This window comes from Trichechus manatus, unplaced genomic scaffold, assembly GCF_000243295.1.
Source record: "Trichechus manatus latirostris isolate Lorelei unplaced genomic scaffold, TriManLat1.0 scaffold00038, whole genome shotgun sequence".
Lineage (NCBI taxonomy): Eukaryota > Metazoa > Chordata > Mammalia > Sirenia > Trichechidae > Trichechus > Trichechus manatus.
Window position 1 is genome coordinate 5,629,150 of NW_004443974.1, and position 11,596 is coordinate 5,640,745.

Below are 11,596 nucleotides of genomic sequence, written 5' to 3' on the forward strand. Positions count from 1 at the left end.
CAGGTAGCTGGGCCTGGGATGACCAGAGAGCTGGTGAACCTCTGAATGAGGACCCTCATTAGGGACAGTGGTAAGGGGGCAAGGTCTGAGGCCAAGGCAGCCTTCTTGAAGGAGGTGGGGTACAGGACGAGGTCAGCCAGTGTGCGGCTGCCAGGCAGCATCAACAGCACTGTGGTCACAGGCTGTGGCCCATAGATAGCCTCCTGGCCATCTCTTATGGTCCACAGGCATCTTATTGCACCCTCACTGCTTCTTTGGGAGGGGCAAGGCGAGCATTCTGGGGGAGGTGGGATGGTGGTCAGAGCTTGAGCTCAAAGTCACACTGACCTGGTTGGAATCCCAGCCCTGCCACCTCCTTGCTGTGTCTAAAATGGAGGATTGTGATGCCTGTTTTTCTGTGTCAGGCCCAGAGAGGAGAGGTACATTGTCCATGGTGACACAGCCAATTGGGGCAGAGCTGACATTTGAACTGGAGTCTCCCTATCTCCCCACCTCCTTTTGTCCTGACCCTGCCGTCTGCGCCTGCCAGCTGGCCTGGTCCCCTCAGGTCAGAAGGCAGCATGGGTCTGTGTAGGACAGACACTTCTGTGGTAGAAGGGAGCCTCTCTGCTCTTTCCTCCCATCCCCAGGGCCCCTGCAGGCCCCCCCCTGTCTGGGGGGGTCTAGGAAGTTGGGTGTGGTGGGGGGCAAGGCTCAGATGCCTTCTCTTCCCCACCTCCTCGTGATATGAAAACAAAGCAATTGCTTCTGCCACGTCAAGTGGCGTTTGGTTTTGATTGCAGAATCCTTGGGTGGGAATTGTAGTTTCCAAAGCCAGGAGGCCATCTTTGGAGGTGGCAGAAAATGACATCTGTTTCCGACATGAGGCCCTGCATAGGGATGAGTAACTTCCTGTAGAATTGCTTAAAGAATGTCTAAAACGAGTGATGATTGTTACTTCCCTGCTCCAGCGCCTTGGATGGCTTTTGGGGGTGGGCTTCAGTTCCCTGGCTTGGTATTCAGTCCCTCTCAGGCCTGTCACAGCCTCCATGCCTTTGTTCAGGCTGTTCTGCCCAGAATTCCTCCCCATTTCTCTGCCTTGTGAGCTCCTTCTTGCCATTCCGGGCTCCATTCCCTTCTGTACCGAGAACACCCGGCCTCCTTCTCAGCCCTGATCACACTGTGACTTAATGACCCACCACGTGTCTGTCTCTCCCACCAGACAGTGGGTGCCCTTCTCAAGGGCAGAGACCGTTTCTGATTTATCTGAACCCTCGGCACCAGGCAGGGCCTGCCCTGTGGTGGGCACCTGGTGGGGGTTGTGGGATGAAGGCGTGTGCCAGAGAAAGACTGAAGGAGTAAATGAATTAGCTGGAGTGAGTGCAGGGTGAGGAGCTGAGAGCCCTACCAAAGCTTATCTGAGTCTGGAGTGGCCACTGACTGGGGAGAAAAACCCCAGGTCAGCCTGACTGCCTGCAAGTGCCTTGCTTACGACGAGAGGTCAGGACAAGTTGCCTAAACCATCACTGAGCCCGGGCAAGGACACCAGTCCTTACTCTGAAATTGACCTTGGCTCCACCCCATGGGTTCCTGTGATCCATCAGGGCAGGACTTCCAGGCGAGCCCGGCCTGCAGACGGTAAATCACCCAGGAGGAGAAATAGCCTATAAAATCCTCTCCCAAAACGGTGCGTTTTGTATCCTGTAGTGAAAAGGGCTTTTAAAAGCACTGTTCACTCAGGCGGATTTATGGGGCTGCCACCCGCCTCTCTCTTCCTCTAGTATGGGTGCTCCCTGGGGCTGGAGCACCCTGGGGTCCTGTTGATCTTGGCCCAAAAAGAAACATGCTATAGTACCTTCCCTGCCTTGCTCTGAGGCTACCCCAGGCTGGCTGGGTGTCTGGGAGGGTGGGTTGGGCGATCTGACCCAACAGAGGCTCCCTACGGTCCAGCAGAGCCTAAAGTGCCACCATTAGCACCCTTCCTTTGGGCCAGCTGTTGTCTCCAGAAGGCCCCTCCCATTTGTTGTTACCTATAAATGGATCACCAGGGAGGGGAAAGATGACATGCCTGAGCCGTAAAGGATTCAGAGATCAGCTAGACCAATCCCCCACATTGTACAGATGAGGAAACTGAGTCAAGAAAGGAGAAGAGATTTGCTCAGAGCCTCCATAGTCCATTAACCTAGACTGCCTGGGTTTAAACCCAGCTCAACCACCCGCCTCCTGGCTCTGTGATGGTGGGCAAGTTGGTTGACCTCTCTGAGCCTCTGTTCTCTCTTCTGCACATTGAATTATGAGAATTAAATGCGATAAGCCATGTAAAACTCTTTAATACAGTGTCTGAAGCTTAGACAGGGCTTAATAAATACATCTGGCCTACTTTCATTCGTGTTGGAATGGCCCTCATTATTTTTGGCAGAGCTGGGTTTTGACCCCAGATTTCTTTACACTGAGTGTGGTTTTCTTGCCACTCCGCCAGGCAGCTTCTGCTGAGAGCGTTCACTCATGCAGAGTGCAAGGAGCAGAGGATGGGGAAGTTTGATGGGGTATAAGCACTGAAGTCAGTGAGTTGCCCCAGGAAAGGCAACAGGGCCTGGAAGGGTGGCCGAGGGACAAAGCTGGGACCCTCCTGCAGGATGAGGCTGCCTGGCGGAGTTGGTTTCCCTGTAGCCACATGGCTTTTGGTGCCCAACTGCCCATCCCAAAGTCAGAGTTGGCTCAGGGCTTAATGAGCTGATGAGGTGTTTGTGGCTGTTCAGCTTTCTGGGACAGGCATATTATACTAAGACAGGTGTTGGCCAGAGGATTTATGGGGCAGTGAGTCACTCCCTGGCTTCTTGGGTTGTCACGTTCTTATCCCAGACCTCAGAAACAGTTGTATGATGACTATTCACTGATGCCACTCAATCCTGGGCACTGGCAAGGTACCGGCGGCCTCTCTGATGTCCTGAATTCCTCCTCCCAGCTTCACCCCACTCCCACAGGCTGGGCTGGCTCCTCCCACCCTCCTCCCAGCTGGGCTCTCCCCCTCTAGACTCTCAGGGTTCCTTAGGGGCCCCTTTGACCTGGGTGCCCTCTGCCTTGGGGAGGGCATGTGGCAAAGCCCCATGTCATAAGCTGAGGCTCAGGCAGTAGTGTGTAATCTGAAGGTGAGAGTGACCTGTGATAATCCCAGAAGCTTCCCAAGGCAACCTGACTCACCGCTTGTCCTACCTCTGCACCTTTGCTGGTGCGTGGTTCTGCCTGGAATGTCCTTTTGTGGCTGCCCAGCCCCAGATCATCTCAGCAGGTGAGCGTACCTACTGTTTCACTTTCCATGCTTCGATAGTGTCCTCAAAGCTGCCTCCTCCTCAAGCCCACCCAGATTGTTCCAAGTAGAATTCCTTAAAAAGCTTCCCAGAGCACTTTCTCTACCTTTCTCTTTTTCCTTTTGAATCGTAAATACTGTTAATTAATTCAGGAAATATTTATGAAATATCTACCAGGTGTCTGGCACTTGGGACCCAGTCTGCTGTGGCCCCTGCTCTGAGAGTATAACAGTCCAGTGGGGAAGGGGGGCATTAAACAAATACATGTATAAGGATAACTGTGGTAAGTCTGCAAAGAGACCTTGCCTAGTCCAGGGACACCAGGAGAGGCTCCTGAGGAGAAGATTGTGATGAGACAGGGTCCACGGGGCAAAGGAGCCTCTGTTCCAGGCAATGGGAACAGTGTGTGCCAAGGCCCTGTGGCAGGGGGAGCCTGGCAAGTCCAAAAGTCCCACGAAGCCACTGGGGCTGGAGTCCAGACAGCTGATCATGCTGGGTTTTGGAGGTACCACCAAGGGGTTTGGCCTTCATCCCAGGATCCCTGGGGAGCTGGTCGGTGGCAGGGTCTGATGTGCTTTTTCAAGGATCCCTCTGGATACCCTTGGAGAATGAACAGAGGGAAGGGGCAGGATAGGAGGTAGTGGGATCATGTGGGTGTCTAGGCAGGGCTAGGGCCGCCTCTCCAGCTGAATTGTGAGATCCTTGAGGGCAGAAAGCTGTCCTCCCTGGCACCCAGCATAGAGCCTGGCACACGGTGAAGCTCAGGGAACACACCCTGGGTGAGCCATTGACCAACTCCTTGCCTGCCATATAGATTGTGAGAGGGGATTTGGTTTCTAACATCACTTCTGTAAACTCCTGCTCTCTGTCCACTTGTGGCTAATGGCTAATGACTGGGGCCAGCCATGGTAGTCAAAGGTGAAGCAGTAAAAATGATGACGATGATGACGATAGTAATGATGATGATGGTGGTGATAGTAGCTAACATTTATCGTGTGCTGGGGAATGTACTAAGTTCTTTACATGCATAATCTCATTGAAGTGCCACAAAAACCTGAGAGGTGGCTACTGTTGTCCCCATTTTACAGAAGAGGAAATAGACATGGATGGTTAAGTTACTGGTATAAGACCCCACAGCCATTAAGTGGTGGAATCCTCTGCTACATGCTTTTTCACAGATGTTTGCATTTTACCTGGTGGTTCCTAGAAATTGAGGTATCCTTAGGACCTAAAGCGGTATGTCCAATGGTGGAGTTTCAGGTGTAAGGACGATGGCAGAAGGAGAATGTTTGGCAGAGTCCTCCAGCTCTGGATAGGGGTGGGGTGCTACAGAACTACTTGCCAGGCTGCAAGACTCCAAGAAGCCACATTGTCAGGGAGTCATGAAGACAAGCTTTCACGGTGCAAGAGAGGCAAATGGGCTGTCCTCAAAGACTGCCACAAGTGAGGTCCTGCACGCAGAGCATAGAGCACGGCAGCAGCAGCACAGAGCTCTTTTCTCTCTCTTGGACCCGAAATCTGGGCTCCCACCTCTTTCAGTTTACTGGGCTGCTTTCCCTTCCTGCTAGGGTGGTTGTAAAGTGAGCACTGGTGGGCCAGTGTGTTTGAGTATGTTGGCCTGTGAGTGACTATGATTCTGTGTATTTGCCAGATGACAGCTGAGTACGTGGGTGTATTCGTATACTTCTTTCAGTGTATTCCTTTGTTTATTTGTGTGTTTCATGATCGTGTATGTGTCTGTGTGTGTGTGTGTGTGCCAGTCAGTGTGCACATGTGTTTATGTGTGTATATCTGTGTGTGTGGTGGTGGTAGAGAGGCTAGTCTGCTGATACATGGATTTCCTTGTGGGTGTGACCTCCATGTGCATTTGTATGCATCCATGCTCTTGCACTTAGGTATGTTACTGACTCTGTGTATTTCTCCACATGAATGTGTTTAGGTGTGGCTATCTAGGCAATATTTTAATGCAGCAGTGGCCCTTGAGTGTCACAGAAGCCCCTGGGGCTTCCCTGAGGGCTCTTATGGCCCATGAATTGGTTCTCTTTGTATGAGACTCAGGTAATCTGGCTCTCCCCTCTCTGGGTAAAGTAGGGCATGGAGGGTCTTATGGTTCAAGGGAGCACTGTCTGGGATTTTGGAGCAGGTTCTATGAGTGGGTGGCTACCAGGAAGCCCTGGTTAATCTTGGCTGAAAATGCCTCCCCTCTTTCACCTGTCATAGTGTCTGACAGTCCACCATCAATGAGGCATTCCCCACTCAGGACCCTTTTGATGGTGTGTACCTCCCAGGGGAGGAGGCCAGAGAAGCCTGATGGCTTGCTGAGGGTAGAGCCCTGGAAACAGGGAAGAAAGGCAGGAGGAATAGTGGGTTTGAAGGACTCAGGCAAAGCCAGAGAATTCCCTGGTGCTATTAGTGCCAGGCCTGGGAGACCCTAAGCAGCCTGACCCCAGCAGCTGCTCTAGCTTTATAGAATCATCAAATATCAGCACTGGACAGGGGCTTGGTGATCACTCAGTTCAACTTCTCATATTATAGATGGAGTAAACTGAGGCCTGGAGAGAGGAAATGTGGGGAGCCTGGGGTTCTTGAAGTGTGGGAGGCTGGAGTTGCAAAGAGTACTGGATGAGGAATCGGGAGACCTAAGTTCTACCATGGCTCTGACACTGTCCTGCTCGGTGACTGGGCAAGCCCCCCTGCTCTCTGGGCCTCAGGTTCCTCATGTGTACGATGTGGGGGTTGGGCTGGGTGCTGTCTGTGGTCCCTCCTGGCTTTTACCCCGTGATCCCAGAAGCAGCCTTCTCTCCCTCAGCTCTTTGCAGGAGCCTGTGCCAGGGTGGGGTGCGTGCCCCTACCCAGCCTACTAGGGTGCCGGGTCTGTCTGCCAGCCTGTGCACTCAGCATATCTTCTCTCGTGGAGGTGGTGATGTTTGGGTAGGATCTTCCCCTCCCTTTTCTGTTTATTTAGATGCGCTTTTGGCATTTGGGCAGAACCCCAAAAAGAAAGGCATTGAGAGACATGCCTGTCAAAACAGCCTCCCTCCTTGAAGTCTCTCTGATTGGGTATGGGCCTTAGAAATGGCTACTGGACGGGGAGCTGGGCCTGGGCCAAGGGAGAGCCCATGGGGTTCTGCTCCATTCTGAGCACTGTCTTGGGGTCCCAGGGTGGGCAGCCAAGGGTTCAATGAAAGTCAGAGCCATGTCAGGCCTGTCCACCATCTGTGGCACAGCACAGTTTGTTGAAAGGGGAGAAAGTGATGAAGGAAGACTTGGATGAAGGATGCAGGACCGAATAGATGATGGGACTGGGGAGGGAACTGGCCCTTGATTGAGCATCTACTATGTGCCGGACATGGTCCTTGGTGCTTTACACTCATATGAGAAACCGCAGCTCAGAGGCTGTGGTGATTTGTTCGAGGTCACATGGCTCCTAGGTGGTGATGCTAGAGCACAAACCCATGGTCCCCTAGGTGCTGAGTCTTGGGTGGGGAGTAAGGTGCAGGTGAGGCCAGGACTGGGCAAGGCTTCCCCTCCCTGAACCTCCATGTCCTCACCTGTGAGCCCCTGTATGACAGCCCTGCACATGGGGAGACTGTGCCTTCCCTTTCGTTCCTCCCCAATCTGGCCCTGGGTCCCTGAGGCCAGCCTAGTGCCCCGGCCGAGTATGGAGACGATGGGCTGAGCTGTCAGCTCTTTTGTGTGTGTGTGTGTGTGTGTGTGTGTGTGTGTGTGTGTGTGTGTGTAGGGGTCCCTGCCCTACCCACCCCAGAGGCCAAAACTCTCCTGGTTGTAATCCTAGCTCTATCATATAACAGGTCTTCCACTTTTCGCCAGTGGCTTAACTTCTCTGAGCCTCCATTTCCCCCATCTGAAAACCCAAAGCACTCTGAATTCTGAAGCACATGTCCTCCCAAAGATTCCAGATGAGAGGCCGTGCACAAGCATCCCAAGGGCTTGGGAGCTACTCAGTGAGCTACCATGGACATAGAGCAACTTGGCAGAGCAGGAGCTCAATAATTGGCAATTTTTCATCATCATCATCCTTGGAATTGATTGTGATGGGTGAATGAAGAAATCATGTGTCTGGAATTCTGAGATGCCTTTGGGAAAGTCTCTCAGGACATCCTGGAACAGGAGCAGGGCTGTGGGCCAGATGTCAGTGTGGTGGTGTGGCAGCTGGGACTGGAGCTGCTTGAGGACTCTGGTCCTCCGCTTGGGACCACCCTGAGTTTTGGTCAGTAATGTGGATGGGAGCCCAGGGGCCTGCAGATCAGCTGGAAGGGAGGACATGCAGGCAGTGAGCTGGCCATCACAGAGAGGGGTAGAGGCCTACACAGCTGTCCACATCTAGGTACCTGGAAAAGGCGGGGGGTGGTGGCACCAGGCAGCAGCCTGGTACAAAAGCCTCTGGGGCCTTAGTTGACCTAAGTGAGGTGGCATAGCTGCCTGTAAGCACACAGGAGCATGGCCTGTGTTAATGGAGGCAGAGTGCCCTATCTGGGAGGGAGCAGTCTCCATTCCCATGGCCTGGGCAGGCTGCTCGCTGAGCTTTTTGCAGTGAATGAAAGCGGAGGCTTCCTTCCACCAGAGCAGCCCTGCCTGCCCGTGCGCTTTGTACCTCGGGAGTCTCTGTGAGGTTGCTTTAGAAAAAAGTGGTTGTTTAAAAGAGTTCAGAACTACCAAACTGGATGCCATTCTGTGCTCCAGGATCACTTTGTGAGCATGTTCACTCACTCACTAGTTATTTTAGTTGCCTAGTGCTGCTATAACAGAAATACTGCAAGTGGGTGGCTTTGTCAAACAGAAATTTATTTTCTCACAGTTTAGGAGGCTAGAAATCCAAATTCAGGGTGTAAGCTTTAGGGGAAGGCTTTCTCTCTCTCTGTCGGCTGTAGAGGAAGGTCCTTATCTCTTCAGCTTCTGCTTCCTGGTTCCTTGGAGGTCTCCACATGGCTTCCCAACTATCTTCCCTCATCTCTGCTTGCTTAATCTGGTCATTTTATATTCTGTAATAACTCAAGACACACCTACACTAATCATGCCTCATTAACATAACAAAGACAACCCAGTCCCAAATGGGATTATAACCACAGGTATAGAGGTTAGGATTTACAACACATATTTTTTGGGGACACAATTCAATCCATAGCACTAGTCATGACACAAGCCCTGTCCTGATGCCAGGCAGCATTCAGGCTCCTTGGAGCATCCAGACTTCCACTCAAGGTGGTCACATATATCCACAGGGCAAAAAGAGGCAGTTGTACTAGAGCCAACATCAGTAATAATAAGCATAATGATAGCAACTACTGTGTATAACTTAATATTTACTGTTTTACTGGTGATATTTAATCCTTCCCACAACTCTACAAATAGGCATCATCATTAGTCCATTTTACAGATAGGGACCCTGAAGCTCAGAGCGGTCCGTAATTTCCTTATAGCTTGTTTGAATGAAGATTTGAACCTACGTGGTATGACAGCTTGAGCTGGTCCAAGAGGGTGGTCAGCAGGACTGGTTTGCCTTCCTTGAGAAGGTGGGATAAAGTCACACCTAAAGGGTATGGTTAAGGGGGGCCCAGAGTTTGTAGGAGGGGAAGGGAGTGGTTGTAGAAAACCATGTCTAACCTCACAAATGAGCTGGACTCAACACCTGTTACTGCAAACTGAATGTTTTTAACAATCCTGTACATTTATGTGGCAATTAGATATGAGGATAACATCCCGTTTTTGTTGAGTGCTTACTGTATGCCACGCGGTGTGCTGAGAACTTTATCTGCATTGTCGTATTTCATGCTCACTGAACCCCCAACCCGTTTCACAGAGGGTTGAGGGACCTTGCCTGTCATCTCCTGGCCAGAGGCCTGTGGAGCTGCGATTTGAGCCCCAGTATGTTTGCTTCCGGCTCCCAGCCCTTAGCTACTGGGCTGTCAGCGGGCTCCACAGCAGCCCCGAACAGTGGGCCGCAAGAATCCTGTTGTACTGAAAGAAGGGACATAATTTGCCCACTGCTCCTCAGGTAAAAGTTGATTTGGGTCTAGAACAAGATTTTCTGACTTAAAGGTCAGTTCCTCTTCCTGAATTTGGGGTTGCAACTGCCTCCAGATATCAAATACCAGGAGCTGCTTGTGAAGAAACAGAAAAAAAAGTCTTGTCTCCCTTCATCCAGGGCCAGGTGAGGACCTTTGGTCCTCCACCTCCATAAAAGAGACCAGTAAACAAGCTGTGAGGCTGGGCAGACCATGAGACTGGAGTCCAGAGTCTTCCATCAGCCTTGCTATATGAGCTCAGAAAGTCACTTCCCTTCTCTGGGCCTCAGTCACCCTCTATAATACAGCCCCTTGGATCTGAGCCCCCTTCCAGCTGTGGCTTTCCAGCATGATGAGCATTTGTTAAGCCTGCCATCTGCAGGGCCCAGGGCTGGGTCCTCTGGGGAACACAAGGCCCTCCAGGGTGGATGTGTGGTATGGTGGGGGGTCAATGGGGACCCTCCATGTTCTCCTGAAGAATCACTCTCCCCATGATCTGAGGTCCCTAGCCTCCTGTTAATCTACACACTGCTCACCCCATAGTGTTCATGGCGGTCTTGACCACTGTGTCTAGCACACAGTGGACTCTCCATAAATGGTGGATAAGTAAAAGGAAAATGAATGAGTGAACGTTATAGGGCACTAACAGTTCTCAAGGTCATTGTCAGGTGGGGTGGGAGGAGGTGTTGGTCAGAGTAGGCTTCAAAGAGGAGGCTGTTTATCAGAGAAAATAAGAGTAGCTGTAGGGAAGTGAGGAGGAGAAAGTGGCACATGTCCCACCTAGCCTCCTAGAGGGGAGCAACCTTTTTCTTTTTAACTCAGAAGTAGGAAAAAGCTGTCAAGATTTCTACATAATCAGCTACATAAATTGTGAAACATGCTTCATGGTTCTTTGTACCACAACAGTGTAAAAATTGTGAAATTTTCATCTGTGTAGAAAATAAAAACCAAGAAAAAGTACAAGCCCCCTGGGGGAACTTGCTTGGCAATGTACACATGTGAGAGAAGAAGCCATCCAGGTTAACCAGGTGCACACCTCCCCCAATCCCTGGCAAGAGGCCATGGTTGGGAGAGCCCAGAGCTTTTGCTGAGGCACAAGTCCCTACCTAAACACAGTGTCTCCAGTAGAACCTACTGCTCCTGCTGGTCTCTCACCATTGTGGTCTCCCTGTGTTAGGCACTGCCTTGTCTAAGGGCCACCCCTCTGGAGGAGGTCCCTTCTGCAGCCTGTAACACCTAAGAGATATTTGCTGGGCTGAAGCTGGTTAGAGTATCTTGATGGGTGATGCCGGGCAGCTGTGCCTTGGAGGATGTGCAAAATTTTGACAAGTAGCCACAGGGAAAATAAGCTAATATCCCATTTGTTTGTGCCTGTCACATCACCTGGAATTGAGGCTGAGGTGGGTGATTCCCCAGAACCCTTTACAGATAACTCCTCCTCCCTCCCCTAGTTTTCCTCTCCGTCAAGCTGTCTGTAGGTTCCAAGCACCAGCACAGTCCAGGCTGTGGCCCCTTGAGCCCCCCAAACTATCCCATCACCTGTAAAGGGAGCATTGGTTCAATCTGCATGTATTGAATCACTGTCTCCTCCCTGTCTCTTCTATTAGACCAGAAGCTCTTTGGGGGAGAGGAAGAGGATTAAGCTCTCTCCTCAGAGTCCAGCGCAGCCTGGTACATGCATAGATGGCCTGAATGGGTGCCCTGGCTAAGGTGTGCCAGTGGCCTCCCGTACCCCTCCAAGTAGCTGAGAGGGGCTGCTTTGGCCCTCTATCTGCTATGGGGTATGAATGGGGCGAGGTAGTGGCTCCTCCGGAGAAGGCCCTGGCCGTGCTCAGACCTGGCTCCAAATCTTGAAGCATGCAATGGGGATACTCAGCAAACACTTCATACCCCTGGATCCCTTCCTGAGCCAGGCGCTGGGGACACTGTCCTCAAAGTGGTCGCCCCTGCTGGCATACAGCGGTTATGGGCTTGCACTTGCTGAAGGAAAGGCACCTAGGATGGGGGTCTAGGTGGCCAGGGTACCAGCCAGGCGCTGGCCGGCTGGGCCTTCAGAGGACCACGCGCCGGCTCGCAGAACCTTGATTTCCCTATCTGTACCACGCGGGCCGACAGCACCCACCTCGTGGGTAAGGAAAGGCGCTTTGTCAATCGCTGACGGGGTAGGGGGCGTGGATTCTTCAAGGTGGTGGTGGGGGTGTGACCTTTTTCGGGGAAGACTGGGTGCGAAGCCACCAGGAGGTGTGCAGGCAGCTGGCGGCCGAGGCCCTGGAGGGGGGGGGG

At 52.1% G+C, this 11,596-nt stretch overlaps 1 protein-coding gene across 1 annotated transcript in view; it reads left to right on the forward strand.

Moving 5' to 3' along the window:
* Positions 1-11,596, forward strand: part of DAB2IP (DAB2 interacting protein) — a 117,249-nt gene that overhangs the window by 14,252 nt on the left and 91,401 nt on the right. The window lies entirely within an intron of this gene.